This window comes from Orcinus orca, chromosome 12 (assembly GCF_937001465.1).
Source record: "Orcinus orca chromosome 12, mOrcOrc1.1, whole genome shotgun sequence".
NCBI lineage: Eukaryota > Metazoa > Chordata > Mammalia > Artiodactyla > Delphinidae > Orcinus > Orcinus orca.
In genome coordinates this window covers 47,378,930-47,404,054 of record NC_064570.1, presented here as the reverse complement: position 1 = coordinate 47,404,054, position 25,125 = coordinate 47,378,930, and the positions used below count along the sequence as shown (strand labels likewise).

The following is a 25,125-nucleotide window of genomic DNA, read 5'->3' as shown; positions in this document are numbered from 1 at the left end:
TCTTGGAACACTCTTCCCCTACATATCTGCATGGCTTGATTCCTTTCTTTTTTAGGTCTTTACTCAGCTCTTGCTTTCTCAGTGAGGGCTCCCTGGTCACCCTCTAAAATTTTTACATGCTTCTTGCATTCTCTGTCTCCCTTCCCTGCTTTATCATTCTCTGTAGCAGTTATCACCACTATATATACTATAAAATGTATGTTATAAATACAAATATCTAGTACATTCCTTGTTTATTGTCTCCCCCCTTCCCCAGAATGTAAATTTCATGAGGGCATGATTTTTGACTCTTCTGTTCACAGCTGTATACCCAGCATCTAGAACTATACCTGGTACATAGTAGGTGCTCAATAAATATTTGTTGAATGAATGAATGATTGATGCCTGTTTCAGAGAGGAGATAGATCCATGTAGCTGGAAGGATCCCTGACAGTGAGGATCTCAGGCTCATGAAAGGTGGCAGGGAGGATTTCAGAGTTCTTGAAATTATACCCTTCCCTCTTCCTCTCTTCCTCTCAAATATGTATTAAGTTCCACTAAGTGTCAGGCCCCGAGGCGGGCCTGGGCCATGCCTGAAGAGGTCCCACCCCCCCACAGCAGGGTTGACCTGAACCCTCACTGGCAGAATAACAGTGAGTCCACCACCCGGTGTGCTGGGACATCTGTTCTGCTTCAGACAGGAAAGCGGCTGGTCTCCTCCTGCATCCTCAGAGCTTCGCGAAGAACAGCAGAGGGTGGGGCAGGCCTGCAGTCACCACGAGGGTCCCTCCAGCCCTAGACCCCGGGCCAGAACTGACAGAAAAACCCTGCCACCCTCCTGAGGGTGTCACAGAGAAAAACTACACACCGATGCCACATCAGAGGGCCTTGGGCAGATCAGTGGCTTGGGTCGGAAATGACAGTTTTACTTTTTGGTCTTTTTTTTTTTTTTTGTGGTACACGGGCCTCTCACTGTTGTGGCCTCTCCCTAGAGATTCTGAGGCGGGGCCAGGGCTCCCTTTTTTTGCTGTTTAAGTCCCACAGGTAAATAGGTTCTCTCATATTTTGCCAAGGGGAGTGTAATCTGTACAATTTGGCCATAACTATCAGAATTTTAAGATCTTATGTCCTTTGACCTAGTAATTTCATTTCCAAGAATTTCCTCTACAGAGATATGCACATATTATTTAAAACGAAGAGGCTATGAGGATAGGCAATGCAGCAATGTTTGTAACAGCAAAGACTACAAACAAGCCACGCGTCCAAAAAGGCTCTGCTTTTTCAAACTATGGTCCAGCCTTACAATGAACACTGCATCTTTTTGAAAAGACTGAGGAAGTGCTGTGTGAACTGATGTGGAACCATCTCCAAGATTTACTGTGAAGTTAAAAAAGGAAAGAGCAGAACCGTGTGTAGAGTACACTACCCTTTGTACGATCTGAGATTGCATATGCCCACACCATCACATCCGAAAGCTGGAACAGAGGATGCCTCTGGGAAGGGAGCTGGGTGACTGGGAACAGGGGCAGGGGAGGGACTTGCTTTTCAGAGCATTTTTTACCTTTTAAGTTTTGTACCAAGTGCCTGTATATCTACTTAAAAGATAAAAAAGGAAAAGGAGACGCTCCCCCAGTGATTCTGATGTTCACAAAGATTAAGAATCAATGTGAGCGAGGCACTGCTGAGACCACCCAGGAGAGAGTGAACCGTCCCATAAAATACAAAAGACCGTTCAGCAGAGGATGGGGACATTTGTCCATGGTAGGAGTGGGTGGGACTGGGGTGGCGCAAGCTAGGAATGGAGGGCTAGTCCCAGGGCCACACAACCAGGTGAAACCGTGGTGTATGTGAGCCTGGTTCTTACTCTGATCTGACCCAAGAGACAGCAGTTTTCTTTCTCTGGAATCTCACTGCCCTTTGGACTGTGAGCTGTGGTTCCAGCTCCTAGATTCTGACCAGCATCTTTCTTCAAATCTGTCAGTTTTTCTGTCCCAGCCTCTCTCGCTTCCTTTCTGCCCCCTACCCTTCCCGCGTAGCCTGGCTTTGCAGATAAGACCTTATCCAGACATCAGTAGTTTTGACATCCCCTGTGACAATGCTCCCTGGTGTCCCATTCACAGAATTTCCCATTCATTCTCTTTCTCTCTCTTTTGCTGCCTCCAAGTCTTTGCTCATGTCTGTTCCCAGCAACCTTTCTTTCCTCCAGCACATTCTGCCTTAAATTATTAGTTTCTCGAAACAGAGCCTATCAGTCTTCGCAGCACTACCTTTCTTATCTCATCGCTCATCCCAAAGCTTCTTTTCCTCCCACCACACCCGCCTCGCTTTCTGCAGGTCTCTTAGACCCCATCCTGGTGTGCATAGGGCACAAGTCTCTCTCAGGGCACATATTCACAGATATGATGTCCACGTTCACAGTTAACTGTGGCTTCTGCCATCCAGACGGGCTTACCCTGAATAAATACATATTTCTAGGATGTGGAAAATATGCAGGACTTAAATGCACAGGCTCTAGATTCAATCTCCCCATGATTAAATTCTTTCTCTGCTAGCTGCACGATTAGACGTGTGACCTTGAGAAAATTACTTAACTTCTCTGGGCCTCATTTTTCTCATCTGTAAAATGACAGCATTTGCCCCATAGGAGGGTAAAAGAAGAAGGTGTAAATAAAGTGCTGACTGTAGGGCCTGGCCCATATCAAGCTCTCCCAAAACAATGGCTATTTTGTTATTTTTACAACAACAAGTGATTTGGCTTTAGAACTGTTTTCTAAACAATGTTCACTTGTTTTATACCTGGACGCTAAACCTATTATATGAACCGAATGTATGGAGACCATATCTTTTTAACCAACATGTGTATTTCTGGCAGATTCGATATACGTCATCTCATCTGGTCCTTAAAACAGCTGGGTCCCAGGTGAGGTACGTGGTTTCACTTCACCATTCCTATTGTACAGAGCTGTGGGCACATTAAATAGCTTCTCCAAAGTCACCGCCAATTCTAGCCTATAGATCTCCTACCTCTTTCCATTAAACCACATAGATCAGGCACTGGCAAACCTTTTCTGTAAAGAACCGGATAGTAAATAGTTCACATTTGTGGACCACATACCGTCTCTGTCTCATACCCTGCTTTTCAGTTAGTTTGTTTGTTCTTAAACAACCCTTTAAAAATATAAATTCTTAGCAATAGGCAGGTACAGAAACAGACCATAGGCCACCTTTGGCTCGACAGTTGTAGTTTATCAAGCTCTGATATAGTTTATGCTGATAAATCAATATAAACCTAATGAAATGGATATACTTAAGAAACCTTACCCTTTGTTAACAATAATTGTTAATATTTGTTAAATGTTTACTATGTGTCAAATACTGTTCCAAGTGTTTTACATGTATTAACTTATCCTCTCAGCCACCCTATTTGTAGGTACTGTCGTCAGCCCCGTTTTAGGAATGGGAAAACTGAACACAGGGAGGGTAAGTAACTTTCCCAACGCCGCAGGGCCAGTAAGTAGCCTAGCTAGTGTTCAGATCCAAGCAGTTCAGCACCAGAGCCTGGGCACTGAACCCACCTGATTGTCAGCTGGGGGCACTGACTTGTACAGCGATGTGGGGGAGGGGAGAAAGGGGATGGCAGGAGCTGAGTAAACCCTAGAAGCTCCTGGAATAGATAGGTTTCAGAACCATTCACCCTGAAGGAGGCGTGGATACATGCCACCTGTGTTTTATGAAGAATGGCCAGGCTGGAAACCTGTGATGGCTTTCCTTCATGCCACAACAATAGAGGATGTGCATGAGACTGCAGAGGCATCTTGATTTGAGAAAAGCACTTGATTGGATCTCATTAAATTTTAATCATAAACTGAACTCAAAGTAAATTGAAAACTTGTTGACAGAGCACAAACAAAGGGTGAGGATAACTGGCGATGCATCTAGAGAGGGGATATCTTCCAGGGGACGCCTCTGAGGCAAGGATGGATGGGATTTAATGAAGGTGTTATGTCCCTGGAAGAAGACAAATAGCAGAGCAAGAAACAGAGGAAGGGCAGGAGTGAGCAGCCTGAGTAAGTAATAAACCACATTACCAGCTCCTAAATGATCAAGGCTTGCTGTTACCAACTGCTTGGATTTTTTTAAAAAAGCATTCTTTGGGTCAACAATAGGGTTGAAGGGTCCTAGAGACACACAGCATGAATATTTCAGGTGGACATATTAATAAATATATAAATTTACAGCTAGGAAGATCCTCAGATGCACTTTGGACCAGATCCTTGCAGTCACAGATTCTCAAGGTCTTACTTCATTCTCCAGGGAGTAATTTTTTTCATAACTGTCCAAAAATTTGGGATTTAAAAAAAATCTTTAAACTCATTAATGTTCTTTGTTTACTGCCCCAACGCATGCAAACTCTCCCAACATTGGTTTGCTTAGTGGAAGTTGGTTTTGAGTGAACTGTGTGGCTCAGGTTCAAATTCCAGTGAGGAAATATTTCCAAGTTTACTTGCAGAATTTCCCAGACAGAGAAGTTCTTCCATTTGGTTTGCCAGAGGATTGGAAGCAGTGGTGAGCCCTGGAGACAAGGGAACATTTACTGGCCCTTGTTCATACCCTGCACAGTACAGCTCACAGCAGGCTGAAGGCGGTGCAGCGTGACCCGACCTGATGTGCGGAAGTTTGCTCTGCAACTCCTCTGAGCTGCTCAACTCAATGACGGGGCTAATGGGAAAGGACTGACTCCACCACGCTGGAAGCTGGTAAAAACGTTTAGAGAACAACCTCAAACCAGCCCATGGGTTCTCTTGTTTGTTTGTTTTGTTTCAGATAAGGTTTCTCTAAACACACGTTCGTGATTCTTAATTCAGTCCAGACCCCAGAGTGAGGAAAAGAAGGGGCAGAAAGGAAAAAAAATCGGCAGAGGGAGGAGAAGGGATAGAAAGGAAGAAAGGAAAATGGAAGAGAAGAAACGAGAGTGGGAAACCTTGAAGGAAAAGTTTAAAAAACTCGTCCTTTATTGGTGGAGGAGAGAGGCTTGTTTAAACTGTGATTTTTACGTATTACAGTTGGAAGGGAAGGGAAAGAATCAATGCAGGCAAAAGGCAAAAGTGTTACAGGTAAGCTGCTGAACTGGGAAGAATCTGGGCAGACAGCACAGAGGAGGAGGAAGGGAAATCGGAGGTGGGAGGGAGACCTGGGACCCCGCCTGGGAGAGGAAGGAGGAAAAACACTGGAACCATGAGCGCAGGAAAACAGTGAGGTGGGGAAGGGCCAGGTTTCCATTAGCGCTCAGGGAGCTGCCCAGACCCCAGCCAGCCTGCGTCTTCAGGATGAAAGAAGGGGGTCAAGCAGGCCGGGGGCTCCAGTCAGTCCTGAATAGCTTGATCTCAGCTGCTTTACCAGGGAACCACGCCAAACTGGCTCAGCTCTGCGAATCACGAGGGGATGAAAGCCCACCTTCCTCCCTCAGCCAATTTACAACTTCTGGTCCCCAGGAAGGTTTGTGTACACATCTGTACACATGCGCGCACACACACACACACACACACACACACACACACACACACACACAGAGGCACAGGGTGAGCTTAACACTCAGGCATCGAAGCACATGTGGGCGAGTAGGAGGCCTGCTGGGCAAGAGACGCAAAGAATGTCAAATGTCCGAGGGAGAAGGACAGCCTGGGTTTCAGGAACTAAAAATATCTCGGTGACAATGCACTAGGAGAAACAGGAGAGGCCCAAAGGGAGAGCTTCTTGATTTTAATCCTCAGATGCTTTCTCACGGAAGGCCTGCAGGGTTGTTTTGATAAGGAACTGTGATCAAACATTAGGGGTCATTTCGTTGGATCTGAAAGGAACTTAAAGTTTAATATGGCTCGTCTGTGCTCTTTTTTGTTTTCCCTGCAGCAGTTGCCCGCAATGCATATGTGTTTTGAAAGGCTAATCTAAATTTTCCTGTAGCAGAAAAATGATTAGAATTCAGGATATTTCTGAGATTTCGATTCTTCTAAACGTAGATTTAATTTAGACAAACTACCCGCCTAATCGATCTTTCTGAGTGCCTGCAACTATGATTCTGAATTCGTGCAACTATGACTGCCTTCTTCTCTTATTTTCAGAGCATTTGAAAATCCCTAACACCTTAATCTTGAGAGAAGCAGGCTTACATATTTTCCATCTTTGCACCCTCCCAAAGTGAGTACCCCCGAGTTAAAAGTCTGCTCCCCAACATGCTTTCACTCCTAGTCAGCCCACCCCAGGCACGGAGCAGAGCAGGGGCTTCTGTCAAGTGCCACCTCATCACAAATGACACCAGATGAGGAATGACTGTGGGTGGCCTTTCTGGATCAAAGCTAGGCTGGCAGCAAATAACAGCCTGATTTCAGATAGTGGTGCATGTTATTTGAAAAGAAAAAAAAAAATCAGTAACTCATCACAGGTGAAACATCTTGAAATTCCTGTCCTCCCAACCCAGGGTGATAGAGAGAGCCATCTAAAAACATGACAGGGGCCATACCAGGGCCTTGATATTCCACAGAAACAGCTGAGCAATACCGGAAGCCGTGAGTCAGCCCATCCCACACAGTCAGGGCCTGTTTGAACTGTATGGAGGGAGAGTAACAGCTCAAAAGAAACAATAAGGATTTTTTTTGAAAAGCTTAAGGATTCTGTGTGTCGGTCATCAAATAACGCGTCTGATCCTAGTCATCACCCTTACGTGGTATCTAGACGTGCTTCACAGCTTCCCTTCACCCCCCATTAAAGGCCCCACACACAGTGACTGGTCTAGCCAAGGAGTGGTTTCCAGCTCCTGCTAAGTCAGTAACGTAGCCTTCTGGAGCCAGGCTCGTCTGCCAGCTCTCGGGCCTGCCCTGACTCTGTGGGCAAGTGCACGGACTGGTTCTTCCTGGGTAACCCAAATGGGACATAAATTAATTCAAGAAACCCCCTGCTTTCTCCTATTTAACTAGAGCCAAGAATGACACCTAAATTCCAGGCAGCCTCCTGCAGAGCCACGTGGCAGCCCAGCACACCACACCGCCGCTGCTCTCAGCCTCTTACCCAGGCTATGGCTTCACCTGTTGCCTCGAGAGCAGGTAAGTGAAACAAATCAGAGCAGCTTATATGGAAGAAACCCGAGTGCCTACAAGGTGCTTGATAGTATACTGAGTGCTAGAGGGTAGAGAAGGATTAAGAAAGGAGTCCTTTTCCTCCAGGGACTAACTATCTCTTAGTGGCAAGAGGTGAGATGAATGTATTTGAGTAATCAGTAAACAAAACGCACTCTTCTAAGACCACCCATTATAGCTACCCCTCTGGGATTCCCATCACCCCAGCCTTATTTCGTTAGAATTTCGACATAATCTTGTTAGCTCACCACCCCACACACATTTTATTGATGAAGAAATCCAGGCCTAGGGAAACCAAAGTAAATTGCATAAGTCACAGAGCCAGCAAGGAGTGGAGTGAGAACTTGAAACCAAGTTTCTTGTCCTCTGCTTTTATTATTTATTTGGTCTCTTTTTCCCCCGTTCACTAAAAAATATCCCCCTATGCTAAGAAATCATCTTGAACTTGAAAGTCATAGGACGCTCGATTAGCTTCTAAGATCAAATAATAGCACTTCTGCCCTGGTTTTCCCTAAAGGCTCAGGCCTACTGTCCGTGCCAGCAGATGTCTGGGCCATTTGGGAGGGTGGAGGGCTGTGGGAGAGGAGCTGACAGGGCGCCACAGCCAGCACAGAGCGGAGATGAACTTCCTGGCCCAAGAACGTGGTGTTGATTTTTCTTCCCCCGAGTGAAAAAGGGATCCAGAGAACTTGGGAGTTCTCCCTCCAACTCTGCCACTGACGTGTCTGAGGCTGGAAGCCAATTCCTTAATCTGTGCCATCCCCGGCTCCCTCCCTGGAGAATGGGGCTTGTCTTCTTAATCGAAACTTGTGGGGACACTAAGTACTCAAACACAGGCGTGTGTGTGTGTCTCCACTCCTCAAAGAGTTAATCTTCGCTCGCCCGTCTGAAATACTAAACCACCAGCATTTTCTCACAGCAGAAACGTAGCTGTCATTTTCCCAGCCCAAGCTGGTCTCTCTGTACACAAACAAACGAAAGGTGGGGAGAGCCGGGTGGAGGAAAGTAAGGCAGCACATTTCAGTAAAGGAGAAAACTGTTTTGGGAAACAGGTCAAAAAGAAGTAAGGCGCGGCAGGTGACAACTCTGAACAACTTACCTTAGAGCCACCACGGACAAACAGACCGGGCCACGGGGTGATCGCGCTCTCTCCTTCTTGGGACACTCCACCTTGGGTCGCTCCGGGCCTCCCTCCACCCTCTCCCGGCCCAGGTAAAGCCGGAACAGGCTCCGAAGCAGGAAGTGGAAGTTGTATGCAAATTTCTACCGAGGCTAGGAAGCCTGGGCTCAAAAATCTCCCTGTGGGCAGTGAATCAACAGCCGCTGAGAAGTCACTTTATTTCTTAAAACAGAAACCTCCTTCATTCACTAGAAAAGGCCACTGGCCAATTAGGCTGCATTTTTCTTTTTTAACCACCCAGCTAAGTAACTGCTGAGGAATGTTCCCACTGCCCTGGACCTCAGCGTTGTCGTTGTCCTGGTACCCTGGCCTGAGACGGTGCCTGGGGAGGGGATTGAACTTGGGTGTTAAGATCGGTTATTCATTAGCAGCTCCAGAGGAGGAAACTGGGGGCAGATCGTGGGGAGGAGTATGAAGCAGAAACTTCTTACTGTCTCTAACTGCATTTGCTGCTCTTAATCACAAAGGGAGGACTCACTGTCCATCCCCCTACACACACAAACGTGCACACACACACGCACACACGCCCCCGCACACACCCTGCCCCATCCACACGCATGGAAAAGTGACTAGTTTTGAGAACCACCCCCCGCCCCTGACACACACACACAGCCCTCCTCTGGCTGCATTTTTCACGTACTCAAGTTTATTTCCTTGCCTTTCCTTCTCCTTGCTTAATCAGTGCCTACAGAGTTTATTGCCAAAGGAGATGCTAGAAACAGGATGACCAGGACGGCAGACTGTAATGGGAGCTGTGTTGGCCGCAGCTCTGGAGTCAGAGGGACCCGGGTGTGAACTCAGTTACCCACTGGCCAGCTGGGTGCTGGGCAGGCGCACTGTGTTCCTGGACGCTCTGCCTGCCTGCTGAGTCCCCAGGGTCAGCCCACTCGGCTGGCCACCCCTCTACCCTCGAGCAGGGGATGGGCCCCAGAACGTCCCTATCCAGACCACCAGGTTCTGTTCAAGTGAGCCATGTGGAGCAGGTTGCTCTATGTTCTGCAAGCAGAGGGAATGCTGCTTGTTTTTAAAACGACATATACAGGGTGTATACATTTTGGTGTATCCTTACAGTGGAATACTACACAGCTGTTAAAAACCATAAATATTTATTTATGTATATATTTATTTCCACATACAAGGAAAAGTGGCTCTGAGATATTATTCATTGAGAAACATAATCTCATTTTTGCCAATAGATATAACAAATACATGTGTGTGTGTATATATATATATATATATATTTATTTATTTATTTATTTATTTATTTATGTTTATTCACCATTGGTTCCAACACCTATCACTCTGCCCAGAACATAGTTGGCAAGTACTACATATCTGCTAAACGACCAAAAATGACAGAAATGTCTGGAAGAATGCATACCAGACTGTTAAGTGGTGATCACCTCTGGGGAAAAGGATTGAGGGGAATGGGTCAGAACAGAGGGCTTTTATCCTATTTATAGTATTGATATAAAATATGTATACTGTACATATGTGTATGTATAGTATACATATGTTGGATTCCTTTTCCAACAAGTGTGTAGTACTTCATTCATTTAAAAAAAGATTTAAAAATTGTACTTATTATCTTGGCCTTGAGCTTTCTGCCTCAAAATTATTATTATAATAATCTTTTTTTAGTTTGGGGAAAATAGCATTTTTTTGCATGTGGAGCAGTTGGTACCAGGATACTTTGAAAAAGCTATCAGTATTAGGAGATGAGAATAGAAAAGACAAGAAGAATGACAAGAGGAGGAAAAAAGAGGGAGATCAAAGAAAGGGCAGGGTGAAGATACTTTTCATTTCTCTTAGATGCCCTTAAATGGATTGGGAAAAGCCTGAAAGATGCTTCTGTCAAGTACTGCCTTTGGAATACAACCCACCAGGAAGAACAAGAGGAATCTTTTTTTCCAATTCTCCCACCAACTGTTTCCCCAGATGTGAGCCTAAGGGCTCTGTGGGGAGATACCAAGTGTTGCAGTGCTGCTTTTAATTGCTGGTAGCTGGGCCTTCCTCCCATCTCAGTTTATCCCGAGCAGAAAGGCAGCACTTGGGGGAAGGAGTTAATGGTTCCTACCTAGGAGCCCTTGCTGGGGCCCCACTGAAAAGCGGCCTGAGGATGTAAACTGTTTAGAGAGGGTGTCCTGAACACAAGAAACTTCCATCTGAACATGCCTGAGGCAGTTACAGTGAAATATGGATGACAGGGAAAGTGTCAGAGAGCCTAGGAAATGAACACCTCCGGCCCCCAGCAGTACCCCCTGGTGTTCTCAGGCTAATACACACACGCTTTTAGCTGACATCACAGGAGACGAACTCTTATTTAAAAAAATATTTCTTATTTATTTATGTATTCATTTAGTTTGGTTGCACCGGGTCTTAGTCACGGCACGCGGGATCTTCAGTTGCGGCGTGCGTGCAGGATCTAGTTCCCCGACCAGGGATCGAACCCTGGCCCCCTGCATTGGGAGCATGCAGTCTCACCCCCTGGACCACCAGGGAAGTCCCAGGAGAGGAACTCTTCACTGAGGACCTACCATATACTACTTGCCAGAGCATTTAATCCTGCAAACAGTCCTGTGAGATGCACTTACTACTGTCATTCCCACTTTACCTTTGAAGAATCTGACGCTCAAGACTTACAGTAACCTCTCCAGGGTCAGCCAGATAGTCTGTGGAGAAGGATTCCTGAACTGTCTCATTTCTAGGTGGGGATGTTTCCTCCCGTTCCTTTGTTGCCCTGCTGTAGTCTGTCCTTCCTTACGTGCTTGGATGGAGCCCACATAACTTGTTTTCTTTGCACAATTCTTGACAACAACGCTTAATGTGGGTGGGGAAAGGTGTAGGCAATAAAAGGGTGGGGCTGAGACTGTGCCGGTTCCCAAAGTGCAGTGTTTACATATGGGGAAGGCTGCTGTGTGCATAACAGGGCAGTCAAGAGCTGGGCCAGCCCTCTCCCTCTAGTTAAAAGTCTAGGAGGGGAGGATTTGTGTTTGCCAGATTCTAGAGTGGCTCAGTATTCTTGCAAAAGGCATAATTCCATAAAGGTCAGCTTTCCCCACATCTGTAAACAAAACCGTTTGGACCTAATGCTCAGAACTTGTCATTCTACAGCTTTAATAGATGGAAAGAAAGGAAAAAAGAAAAAAGGAAAAGATTCATTCCTTGGACAAGCCTTGAGTTTCCATTTTTAAATGCTATGATTCTAAGTGCTGAAATGGCAGAGTGAAACTATGACACACCATGAGGAAGAGAAGAAAACTCCTGTCCTGCATTTCCCGGAGGATGGTCTTCACCCAAAGGGTCCCTGGTGTTGGCTAACTCTCCCCATAACTCAGTTCTGGCGTCACTGCTGGAACCTAGGCAGGAAGAGAAGAAATGCCCAGGCTCCCAGTGCCTGGTCCTGCCCTTCTGGCTAACTCCAGTCCCACAACCTTTAGTGAGCCTTGCCTTATTCCAGACGTGCACTGGGTGCTAGGCAGGCAAATTGTAAGATTCTCAACATGTTCTTGTGTCTCTTTCAGAAGCAAAAACTGTGGAGATACAGGCGGTTCGAAATAAACTAGCCACTAGACAAAGCCGTAGAGCCACTGGTTACTTTTCCACTGCTTTGGTGGGCTGCTTCTAGTCCAGAGGGTCAGCCAGACACAGGCAGAAGCCAGAACCCATCACCACCCTTCTCACCGCCCCCATCCCGCCACCCGCTGAGCCCCGGGATGCTGCCCCACCGTCCAGGTGGCCCTCCTTCTAGGCGAGTTGCCCGCTAGAACTGTTTCCTGTTCTGTCAGCTGACTCAGTCAGGACCTCACGAATCTAGCAAAGGGGTCCTGGAAACACAAACTCTCACGTGGAAAGGATTACCTCTCAATCTTTTTCTTTTCAAGAGGTTCCTTGAGCCCCGTACAGATTTATTCATCTCCTTCCCCTACAAAGGGTATATTGGGAACAGCAGCTTCTGTCAAGCTACAAAAGCTCTGTCATTCCATTACCCCAGGGCGATGGCGTCTATTCACCTTACATTTGCATACTTAAAGGGGAACACTTTAAAGTTCTGGAAAGGCCAAAGATTATCTGCTCCAAGGTGACCTTCCTCAGAGTGGTCAACTGGACCCAAAGTTGTTGGCAGCATCTCTTGCTACAAAGGGATTAAATCCTAACAGACTGAGCTCCCCATTACCACCAGTACAATAATAACAGCTAACCTCAGCGCTTAAGTGTTCTAAGAACTTCGTGTGCATTTATTTACGCACTTAACTGTTCACAGTACCCCTTTGAGATAGGTACCAGAAGATTAGCTACCATTTATTATCTACTATATGTCAGGTGATTTTCATTATCTGTATAATGGAGTGGAAAATTTTATTCACCAGAATTCCAGACAGCTGCTTTCCAAGAGGGAAAAGCACATTGAGACCAGATTCTACTTCCTGTGGAGGCTGAACACAGCAGGGCAAGTCAGACGAGAGAGGAACGTTTGGAAAGGGATGATGAGAAAGTAGCACGAGCCCCACAGAGGAGGTGGAGGAGACACAGTGTAGTAGTGAGAGAGCAGGAGGGATCCTCTGCCTTCAAGAAAGTCTGTGACAAATAATCCCATGTTATTCTCCAAGTCTTCTCTGTACTCATTTGCTTGACTTTTGGACATGTATATGGGCAGCTTTATTCAGGTTATATTTAAAAATTAGGATGGTTAGGGCAGAAGAACTAAATAAACATTTCTCCAAAGGAGACATACAGATGGCCAACAGGCACATGAAAAGATGCTCAAATCGCTAATTATTAGAAAAATGCAAATCAAAACTACAATGAGGTGTCACCTCACATGGGTCAGAATGGCCATCCTTAAAAAGTCTATAAATAGGCTTCCCTGGTGGCGCAGTGGTTGAGAGTCCGCCTGCCGATGCAGGGGACACGGGTTCGTGCCCCGGTCCGAGAAGATTCCACATGCCGCGGAGCGGCTGGGCCCGTGAGCCATGGCCGCTGAGCCTGCGCGTCCAGAGCCTGTGCTCCTCAACGGGAGAGGCCACAACAGTAAGAGGCCCGCGTCCCGCAAAAAAAAAAAAAAAAAAAAAAAAGTCTATAAATAATAAATGCTGGAGAGGGTGTGGAGAAAAGGGAACCCTCCTACACTGTTGGTGGGAATGTAAATTGGTACAGTCACTATGGAGAACAGTATGGAGGTTCCTTAAAAAAACTAAAAATAGGGACTTCCCTGGTGGTGCAGTGGTTAAGGATCCGCCTGCCAATGCAGGGGACACAGGTTCAAGCCCTAGTTCACGAAGATCCCACATGCTGCAGAGCAACTAAGCCCATGCGCCACAACTACTGAGCCTGTGCTCTAAAGCCTGTGAGCCACAACTACTGAGCCCACGAGCCACAACTACTGAAGCCCATGCACCTAGAGCCCGTGCTCCGCAACAAGAGAAGCCACCGCAATGAGAAGCCCACGCACCACAACGAAGAGTAGCCCCCACTCACTGCAACTAGAGAAGGCCCATGCACAGCAACAAAGACCCAATGTAGCCATAAATAAATAAATAAACAAAAACTAAAAGGAGAGTTACCATATGATCCAGCAATCTCACTCCTGGGCATATATCTGGAAAAGATGAAAACTAATTTGAAAAGATACATGCACCCCAATGTTCATAACAGCACTTGTAAGCATAACAGTGTAAGCATAACAGTGCTTACAATAGCCAAGACATGGAAGCAAGCTAAGTGTCCATTAACAGATGAATGGATAAAGAAGATGTGGTACATATATACAATGGAATATTACTCAGCCATAAAAAAGACTAAACTAATGCCATTTGCAACAACATGGATGGACCTAGAGATTATCATACTAAGTGAATAAGTCAAAGACAAATATCATGTGATATCACTTATATGTGGAATCTAAAATATGATACAGAAGAACTTATTTACAAAACAGAAACAGACTCATGGACATCAAGACAAGACTTATGGTTACTGAAGGGGAAGGGTGGGGAGGGATAAATTGGGAGTATGGGATTAACGGATGCACACTACCATATATAAAATAAATAAACAACAAGGACTTACTGTATAGCACAGGGAACTATACTGAATATCTTGTAATAAACTATAATGGAAAAGAATAGAAAAAAAGAATATATGTATACATATACATGCATAACCAAATCACTTTGCTGTATACCTGAAACACAATATTGAAAATCAACTATACTTCAATTAAAACAAATTAGGATAGTTACTATTAAAAATGAGAAAATAACAAGTGTCAGGGAGAATGTGGAGAAACTGGAATCCACGTGCACCATTGGTGGAATGTGAAGTGGTGCAGCCTGTGTGAAAAATAGTGTGGCGATTTCTCAAAAAATTAAAAATAGAATTACCATAGGACCCAATAATTCCATTTCTGGGTATATACCCAGAAGAACTGAGGGTCTCAAAGAAACCCTCAAGAAAAGAGAGTCTTGAAGAGAAATCTGTACACCATGTTCATAGTAGCATTATACACGACAGCCAAGGTAGGAGGCAACCCACGTGTCCATCGATGGACGGATGGATAAACAAAATGTGGTATACACATACAATGGAATATTAATCAGCCTTATAAAAGGAAGGAAATTCTGACATGTACTATGACAGGGATGAACCTGGAGGACATTATTCTAAGTGAAATAAGTCAGTCATAAAAGGACAAGTACTGTATGATTCCACTTAGCTGAGGCACCTAGAGCAGTCAAATTCATAGAGACAAAGTAGAATGGTGGCTGTCAAAGACTGAGAAGAGGCAGGAACGCAGAATTATTGCTTAATGGGTATAGAGTTTCAGTTTTGCAAGATGAAAAGAGTTCTGGAAATAAATAGTGGTGCTGGTTACGTAACAATGTGAATCTACTTAATGCCACTGAACTGTACACTTAAAAGTGGTGAGGATGGTAAATTTTATGTTATGTGATTTCATCACAATTAAAATAAAATAGTCCCCAAAGCAGGCCTGCATGGTGGGTTTTATTTCCCTCGTTTTACAGGTGAGGAAATTAAGGTGCACAGAAGTCAGGCAGCTTGTTAGGGCTGCACAGCTGGGTTTCAGACCAGAGCTGACTCCCTAAGAAAGCCACGCCTCTCCCCTGCACCGGGCTGCCCAGTACCCACCGGGGGCTCAAGGTGGGTGCGGACATATGCTGAGGCCACACAGATTCACCTCCTTCCTGTGCCCTTTACCCTCTCTAGACTGTCCTTTCTCCAGCACCAGTTTTTCTGGTATCCTTATTCTCTCTTCTGCCTTTCCCTCATCTAAAGGTCCTCTCAGAAAAAAACCTGATCCCTCATTTATACCTCAGCTACACGGTGTGAATTTAAATCATTGTGCTACCTCTCTGAGGGGCGCTTGCATTTTAAGCTTCATCACTCTCTATGAAATGAAACCCTTTGTTCCATGTTCAAGGAATTTCAGGCATCAGGGAACAAGCAGGAAGGAACTGGAGGGTGCTGGTGGCAGGTAGGACAACTATAACCCAGAGAAATGCATTAAATGGGGGGAATTTGGGTGCAAAGTTAGAAGGCAGATATATTTTATGGACAGACTGATCTTACAAGGCTCCACAAAGATGTGACGTATGGGTGCGAGGGAGGTAGGTGGACAGTTCTCGTTAAGCTTTCCCCACTGAGCAAACTGGGCTGCCTGACCTCCAGACTCCAAACTTTTGTTTGTTGTCAGAACCTAGAGGGTTGATTTCCTCAGGGTGTTGTTTCCCTGACAGTTCTCAATGCCTCTTCTCTTTCTGTTACATCGTGAAATTCCAGTCTAAAGCAGCTGGCTGCAGTAGCTGGAGATTTCTGCCCAAAGAGCTGAGCAATCATTCCTTTAGTGTCAAGAATGCATCTCATCTGCTCACTGATGTAGCGTGTTGCGTAGAACCCAAGGCAACTCATGTGGACACAAATGCTTGTCTTCTGGGCACTCACAACCTAAGACTGAGCATTCCCGGGGGTGGGGAAGACACTACACCAACAGCATCCGGGTTGAGAGCCTGGGCTGCAAGTCTGGCTGCTGGACTAGTCTCTCGACCACCTCCTGCCAGCCATGTGACCTTAGGGAAGTTCTTAACCTCTTTGTACCGCGGATTCTTAATCTGGATAATGGGAGACATAAGGTCTCTCTTTCATTGGTGATCAAGGCTCCCAATGCACTGATTCTGGCTGTTGCCTTTGTGTAAAGAAGACATCTCCTTTCCTCCAGGGGCATGAGACCTCTGCCCCAGCACAGGGCTTGGTGGGTGGGGGACCAGGGCTGATTTTGCCTTCTCAGCCGGGCACCAACTGCATAACTGCGTACCGCAGCCCCGAGATTGTTATGGAAGATTAGATAAAATGACCTCTGTGCAGTGTCTGGCATTGTGCTCGATAAATATTAGCTAGTATTATAATAATAACTATCAAATAAATGCATAATTCAATTAGTATACCAAGAGTCAGTTATCGGTCAATACTGTAAAGGAACAAAACTCAACAAAATAGTAGATGACATTAAAATATTCGTATGCAGCAATAAGACATTCTTATGCTAACAATTAAATAAGGGTGTGTTGTATGTTAGAGAATTTACTGCAAATCAGAGAATCCAAACACATGTGAAGATCCAGTTGAGCAAAAACCAAAGGCCCGGGCTTCCCTGGTGGCGCAGTGGTTGAGAGTCCGCCTGCCGATGCAGGGGACACGGGTTCGTGCCCCGGTCCGGGAGGATCCCACATGCTGCAGAGCGGCTGGGCCCGTGAGCCATGGCCGCTGAGCCTGCGCGTCCGGAGCCTGTGCTCCACAACGGGAGAGGCCACAACAGTGAGAGGCCCGCGTACCGCAAAAAACAAAAACAAAAAAACCAAAGGCCCAACCACGTACCTCCTGAGGGCTTTTGCCTGCTCTGCTCTGCATTCTGTTCTGGGAACAGAGTGACCACCTTACCTCTCAGGCCACCTGAAAGCTTAGGTATTACAAGCAGACTTGTCTTCACTGGCTCAGCTTGTTGCCTTGATGCTCACACCTTCCTGGCAGGAGAAAAATTATGTATTCTTTTCATTTAAAAGATCTTCCCTTTCAGCTTTGCCTGGCTGGCAGATTGCATAAACAGGGATAGCGGTGGTTCTACCTGTAAGAAACATGCTCTTAGAACTTCATCTTAAAAACAATAGGCCGGTAAATTTTACTCGTGTGTGTGTGTGTGTGTGTGTGTGTGTGTGTGTGTGTGTGTCACAGAGAGAGACAGAGACAGAGACAGAGACAGAGACAGAGAGAGAGAGAGTTTTAACTTTTAGATTACACCAAAACCCCCAAAACTCCACAACCGTTTTTTTTTTTTGGCCACGCTACGCGGTGGCATGCAGGATCTTAGTTCCCTGATCAGGGATCGAACCCACATCCCCTGCAGTGGAGGCACAGGGTCTTAACCACTGGACTGCCAGGGAAGTCCCTCCACAACCTTTTTTTTCTATAGCTATTCTACCTCTCCTAGTGAGCTCCCATTCCACTAAATTGTGGGGAAAGGACCATATGCTTGCCAGTGAGAGTAATTCAGTCTCCTTCAGTTCTGTCTCTCCTTGGTAATTATTGAACATTTGGCATTTCTCCCTCTTTCTCTTCGGCACAGGGTCTAGACATAGAGGAGAGCCTGTGGGTCTTCTCATTAGTGAGGGCAGAGCCTCAGGTCCCTGTTGGGCTTTTCTGTTCTCTGTGGAAATAGTCTTTTCCCACTGGGCACCTTGCTCTTATCTGAAGATGGTGATGATGTGAGCACCTTCTAAGTGCTCACCTCGGCGCTCCTGGAGGGTAAGCTGACTTGCTCTTCACCTTCCCCAGGACACTCTCTCAGGGAACTGGACCAAGCTTGGTGCAGCTCAACCCAGTTTGGGTTGTTGATGTCTGAGCGGAGGCTCAGAGTGAACCCCGGCATTCACTCTCTTCTTCTGCCATAGTAGTAGAATCTTTTTTTTTTTTTTTTTTTTTTTGCAGTACACGGGCCTCTCACCGTTATGGCCTCTCCCGTTGCGGAGCACAGGCTCCAGACGCGCAGGCTCAGCGGCCATTGCTCACGGGCCCAGCCGCTCCGCGGCATGAGGGGTCTTCCTGGACCGGGGCACGAACCCGCGTCCCCTGCATCTGCAGGCGGACTCTCAACCACTGCGCCACCAGGGAAGCCCAGTAGTAGAATCTTTTGTTGGGCAAATGGCTCCCCAGAATAAAGACTCTGTTACCCAGCCTTCCTGTCAGTAGGGATGGCCATGCGGACTAGGTTCTGATCCAAGAGAAATGAGAAGTGTCGTATGCCCTTCGAGCAAAGGGGCATGTCTTCCCTTCTTCCCCTTCTCATTGGCTACAGCGTGGATTTGGTGGTGGGGGTGAGCTGTTGGGGGACCATGTGGTGACAGCAACACCCCAAGGATGGGGGAGCAACAAGAGGAAAGGAGTCTGGGTCCCTGATAACACCGGAACCTATATCCTAGGTATGTAATGTTGTACAAGACTCCTATTGGGCTTTGATTTGATTGTCTTACTCGAAGTTTCACACTAAAATTGTATCTGAAACCATTTTCCCCCCAAGAGCTTTAGGTAGAGGATAGATTTTCCTTGAAGCTTATTAATCATCTTGAGAAGAGCTCAACCATAGAAAGGATTTGAGGACTAAGACAGGCCTTGGAACAGAATGGGATACTAAGCTCTTCCCCTCTTGGGGACTCCTGGATAGGGCCAGGCCCCAGGAGAGAGGGCACGTCCTCTGAAGGAAGGGAAGCTAGTCTAAGAGAGGAAGCTGCTGGCTGGGACTCCCTGAAGATGGCCTAGTTCTGGGTTGGAAACATACAAGCAAAGAAGAGCCTGCCTGACAGTCATTGAGGCTAACAAGGAAGCTGAGGCCATGAGACCCTCACAACGCACTGGCCAACCTCCCTCTCTCGTACGTGCGCGCGCACACACACACATACACACACACACACACGGTAGAAACGGCAGCCTTCTGGGGAGCTTTCAGGTCCTTTGAGAGGCTGGGTTTCCAGCAATTTGTGGGGCTCAAGTCCTCACCCTTTGACTATTTTAAAGGAAGTGTTACTCGGCATTTGGGTGAGAGGGAGAAGGCTGGTGCTAACAACCTGGGAAGGAGGTGATGTTTGTCTTTGACCTTTTTTCATTAATCGTTTCCCTTCATCGGTTCTGGGTGCCCTTCTTTCAGGGCATCAACTTCCCGGGAGACTCCTCTCACAGAAGCTGCAGCCTGTTCTGTCTCACCTCCTCACTGGCTGCCCCCTCTCGGCCTCCCAGCGTGACTGCCACCTGGCCCTCTGCCCTCCTTGACCCCTTCCTGCCCCGGATCTGCCCCAACTCTCTGCCTTCCGAGGGCACACTAGCTTCCGATACACTCCCCAAGGTAGAAACAGAGTAGGAAATGGAAGCTTAAGCCACTTCCCCAAGGCCACAGGCTAGTCCGTGGTGGAGCTGGGAATTTAACCCTTGCAATCCAACTCCAGGCTCTGGACTCTTTGTCCTAAGTCCTCCAGACTTTAGAAATCATCCTTCCTTTAACAAATAAACGAAATGCCTTAAGTCCATCTCCTGCACCCTGTGGGAAGTCCAGTACCTCCCCAACATTTCCAAGGGCTCCTGGGGAGTGGATGGTGAGTCATATCCTCCTGGGGATTCCCACTTAAATTCCTGATCCTTCGAGTCCTCTTGCCTCCCGCGTGTGGGGTCCTCTCTCTCCTTCCCTCACCCAGTGCAGGAGCACTGTCTTCCCACCGATTCCCCAAAGCACACCTAAGCCCAAAGCAGCATGTTAAGCGTGTTCTTAGGGATCGGGGATGCGTGGTGATAACAGAAGGCCACCGTGCCATAGCAGAGCTCAGGAAAGAGCTGCAAGCTCAAAATGGGGCATGCCTATTCGGCAGGCCCACTCCTACATTGACACGGATGGGGCAAGAAAGCACTGGAGGCCCAACTCTCACCCTCTCTCCCATGCCCTTCCTAACACCAGCGACATCCTGCACACGAGGGACCTCAGCTGTGAACACTGTGGCCCATGTTTAAACTCTGAACCACCCTCTTTGGGAAGAGGCCTGCATAGCATCAGGGTACTCCAAGGTCCTGAAGGACGGGGAGAGACTCGGTGTAGACACACTCCACTGGCCCCATGCAGTGGTGTGCCGGTTAGCACAGGTTCTTGAGAGTCAAATCATTGCTTCCTGGACTTCCCTGGTGGCGCAGTGCTTAAGAATCAGCCTGCCAATGCAGGGGACACGGGTTCGAGCCCTGGTCTGGAAAGATCCCACACGTCGCGGAGCAGCTACGCCCGTGCGCCACAACTACTGAGCCCGCGCACCACAACTACTGAAGCCCGCACGCCTAGAGCCCATGCTCCACGACAAGAGAAGCCACCGCAATGAGAAGCCCGCGCACCGCAAGGAAGAGTAGCCCCCGCTCGCCACAACTAGAGAAAGCCCACATGCAGCAACAAAGACCCAATGCAGCCAAAAACAAATAAGTAAATTTATTAAAAAAAACATCGCTTCCTAACTCCACTTTCAGGGCGTTGCACTGGTAGCTTGAAATCAGCTGTGCTGTGGGGGGAGTGGAAACTGGCAAACATTTCAATCTACAAATCAACCTTTTTTTTTTTTTCTGGATAGCCTGTTTATCAGTGCACCCCTGGCCCATGGACACCTCCCACCACGCACAGGGGCACAGCCAGAAAAAGCCCAGATTTGAGCCCTCTAAGGCAGTGGTTCTCAGATTTTGCTACATATTAGAATCACCGGAGAGTTCTGGTGGTGGGCTGTCAGTATTTTTTTAAGTTTCCTGGGCAATTCCAATGCACAGCCAAAGCTGCAGACCAGTGCTCTAAAAACATCACTTATGAAAATTTAGTGTACATATAAATTGCCTGGGGAGCTTTGAAATGACAGATTCTGGTCCAGTAAAGTCTGGGTTGGGGCCTGGGATTCTGCATTTCTAGCAAGCTCTTAGGCGCTACTGATGCTGCTATTCTGTGGACCACAATTTAAGCAGCAAAATTCTACAGCGCAGGCCCGAGGGAGGTATCGCTATTCTGAGGACCCGCAGCTTTGCCTGTCATGGAGAGTTTCTCACTGGAGTTCCTTTTCTCCTTAAGCCCTGACCTTAGCCATTTTTGGAGCCTATTCTGATCCCTTTTACCCTGTTATGGGTAATGGGGCACAAGTCTCCCTTGATGCCTGGGGGGAAGCCCCTAATTCCTACAACCTCGTTACGCAGACGACTTCGGTTCTCCTGCCAGGAGGCTCACCTTTCATAACCAAACAGGTGTTTTCCTAAACAATCAAGCCATTTTTCTTCTGCTTCCTCTCTTCCTCACCCCGTGCACCCACCCTCCATCTCTAGAATTCAGACATGCACCTACAGTGGTTTATTTTTTGTATCATTTGTTTTCCTTTCCTGTATTGGCAAAGCCTGAGACTCAGTGATAAAGGCTCTGATGCAGGTGTGAACAACCTGCACGGAGCAGACGGTGTGGGATGAGAACAAGGTAGGACGTGCAGAAGAGGGACCAGACTGAGGAGACGGGAGGGTAACCCCTTAGTCACATGGGCTCTAATCCCCAGACCTTCAGCTAAGAGAAACACAGGACTCGTTTCAGAACTAAAATGGTAGTGAATCTTTTAGTTTGTTGTGTAAAAGTGTAACTAGAGATGAATGAAAAGACACCTCAGTCTTCCTACAGAGTGTGGGTCTATTTCATGATAACAAGTCTTTCGTTGTTTACAGTATTGATGAAAGAAACCTCCCTTGTGTTTCTACAGATGAATCTCTGGACAGAGGTGACCCAATCTGATCATCAAAGTCAGGGTTCTGATACCCACGGTGGCCTTACTGAGGCGACAGACCGGTATGAGGTCCTGTCTCCGTGTGAGGCATCTCCATCTGAGCAAGTTCACATTCCCAGGCCAGTCCCTGCTCTGCATCGCCCCGGAGTGACTCGTTCGGGGAATGTTCCTCATGGTAGTGGGAAGTTAGATCTAAACTAAGCTGCCCCAGTGTCACCCAGCTCCCTGAAAGCCACAGAGTTGTTTCACAGGCTGTGCATTTTGCCGAAACTTGGCTCCGAGAGGGCGAGTCTCTGTTTCTGGCCTGCTAGAACATTCACTAATATTCTGCCCACATATGATGCTGGAGCTTCACCTCCAGTGGCTCTGGTTCTTCTGCTCCAGGGCATGGTATTCTCGGGATAACCTGGAAAGCCCCAAGTCTTCCCTTTGTCTGCAATTGTCTTTTCCTTTAATTTCTACTCCAAGTGGCTGCAGTCCCCGCCTCATTTCCCGTAGGATTTCTGACGTGCCCCACACTCAGTTCCTGCTTCCACTCAGCATGGGTGCAGCCCATCTCCCCCAACTTTGGAGAGTCCCTCTCCCACCTCTCTGTCCCTCCCATTTGCTCGCAGGGCCTTGCACATAAGAGATTTTAGCTGAAGGTTTAGGGACAATGGAGGGGAATTACAGCCCAGGGCAGACCAAGTAAGCAATTTCTCAATAAAATCAACTATGAGGCATGCTAGCTTCATTGGCAAAGATCTCCTTGGTCATCTTTCACCTTAGGACCCCGGACCCTGGTGGTGCAGAGCTTGGTCCCCTCTCTACAGAGACTTCTCTCCGTTCTTTCAGGGTCTTAGACCCCTGGCTCAGCACCACCCAGGGAAGACAATATTCTTGCAACTTTATCAGGCCAATACCGTCTAGTTCCTTTGTCTGGGTGGTAACCTTTCTCCTGATCACTGAAAGGGATCTCACCTTTCACAGCCAACCATGTCCTATCAAGGTCATTCCATTAACAGCCAGCTACTACGGAGATCAGTTCTATTCCCTAAACGACAAAAGAGATCATTATTAGGAAACAGTCTGGTGATTCCTCAAAAAGTTAAACATAGACTTACTATGTGATCCAGCAATTCTACATCGGGGTATATACCCAGAAGAACTGAAAGCAGGGACTTGAACAGATATTTGTTCACCCATGTTCATTGTAGCACTATTCATAGCGGTCAAAAGGTGAAAAGAGCCCAAATGTCCTCCATGGATGAATGGATACACAAAACGTGGTGCAGACATAAAACAGAATATTATTCAGCCTTAAACAGGAATGAAGTACGATACACGTTACAACACAAATGAACCTTGGAAACATTATGCTAAGTGAAATAAGCCAGACATAAAAGAACAAGTATTACATGATTCCACTTATATGAGATGCCTAGAGTACTCAAATGTATAGGGATAGAAAGTAGAATAGAGGTTACCAGGGGCTGGGAGAGGGGAGAATGAGGAACTCCTGTTGAATGGGTGCAGAGTTTCTGTTTGGGATGATGAAAAAATTCTGGAAACTGGTAGTGGTGATGGTTGCAGAACACTGTGAATGTACTTAATGCTACCGAACTGGAAATGGTTAAAATGATAAATTTTATGTCATGTATATTTTACTACAATAAAAAAACCCACCAAATTAGAAGCCTTGGCTCTTTCATCTTGCACAGCCTCAGGCCAGGCCTTTCTCATACAAGTCCCTGAGGAGCCCCCGAGGGGACAGGTGAGGGCTGAGGGCAAGGTGGGCAGGTCTTGCAGCACAGCTGTGCCTGTGAAGCAGGCGGGGCTCTATTGCAGATTCTGCTTCTCTTTAGGACTCAGCATCAACGCCTGGCTCACAGGTAAGCCTTCCCTCTAAAGATCCCAAATGCTTTGCTGTTCTCAGTTTTCACCTGTCTTTTGATTGGGTTGAAGCCAGCTCCCCCCCTGGGATTAATATTCACAACAAGCAGTGAGCGATTAATTTAACCAGTTGAAATTTATTGTGCACTCGCCTCAACTCCAAGCCAGCTTCTGCTGGGTGTTTATTTTTCATCGTTGATGCATTGCACATGACAGGCCCTAAGCATCTGAATTTAAAGCACACCGTTGTGCAGAATTCCTGCTGCCCCCCTTCCTCTCGCCCAAACCTCTGAAATCCACAGAGCTCTGAGTTCCTCACCACGTCTCAGAGAAGGGAATTCTTGACTGCTGGCCTATGGGAACAGTTGTGAGCCTGGGGACAGTTTCAGATTTGGATTTCATGCCTGGCGCAGGGAGCTGGTGACTCATTTCATTTCAGGGGGCTTCAGTCAATAAATTCTGACTCTGACCTACCGGCACATCCTACTCCACCACCAGCTGTCACAAAAACAACCAGCGTCTGAGCCGACCTCTCAGAGCATTCAGGAAACCCTCTCTGATGTGTCCATCCGCACCCGGGTTGCACAGGGCCGCCGGGCATTGTGTCGCTTCTCCAGCCCAACCCCTCTCCTCCCGCCTCACCCCACTGGCCACCCTGCAAAGTGTCTGTCTGGAGAGGACTCTACTGCTGGCACTGACAAGGCAGAACAAAGGCCTGCGTGCTTGCAGAGTTCCATTCGGAGTGCGCGACAATTTCAGAGCACAAATGGAAAAAGGAAAAGAAATGGTTTGAAATCTATCGCTGGCTTTTATTAAACCAGAACTTGCAGCTCTCAGCTGACAATCAGCCAGCAGCTAACACCCATGAGGACGGTTCTTTCTCGCAGCTTCTGGCTGGCTACTAGCTACCAGCAGCCTTCTGACCCCCTTTCCAGGGAAGTAACAGCTGGCAGCTGACAAAGGCGCTGGCAGAGTGGGCAACTTTCTCTTCTCTGGAAACAGATATAAGATTGGCAGGAAATAAGGCATTTAACATATGACGATTATAAGCATTTTTCACTTGCCTTTCTTTATTACGCTTTTGGATTCTGGCTCTGATGGCTGAAATGTATTATGTGCTAAGGAGCTT

The 25,125-nt window shown here is 47.0% G+C and overlaps 1 protein-coding gene and 1 long non-coding RNA gene across 9 annotated transcripts in view; one reads left to right on the top strand and one right to left on the bottom strand.

The window, feature by feature from the left end:
* Positions 1–8,513, bottom strand: part of TRAF3IP2 (TRAF3 interacting protein 2) — a 40,576-nt gene extending 32,063 nt beyond the window's left edge. Inside the window, exon 1 of one of the 5 annotated variants that reach the window (XM_004264715.4) lies at positions 8,209–8,513. The gene's annotated coding sequence lies outside the window, so the exon portion shown is untranslated. The remainder of the gene's footprint in view (positions 1–8,208) is intronic. The other 4 variants (XM_033418637.2, XM_033418636.2, XM_033418635.2 and 1 more) reach the window with 4 other exon arrangements.
* Positions 973–23,815, top strand: LOC117199367 (uncharacterized). Of its 4 annotated transcripts, XR_007470633.1 has the most exons (4): positions 973–4,736; positions 6,099–6,174; positions 6,951–7,076; positions 11,404–11,867. It is a non-coding gene; the product is annotated as an uncharacterized LOC117199367 (long non-coding RNA). The 4 variants fall into 4 exon arrangements; XR_007470631.1 differs by lacking the exon at positions 11,404–11,867 and adding an exon at positions 22,101–23,815 and having other exon boundaries at positions 973–6,174; XR_007470632.1 differs by lacking the exon at positions 6,099–6,174.
* Positions 23,816–25,125: the final 1,310 nt, after the last annotated feature.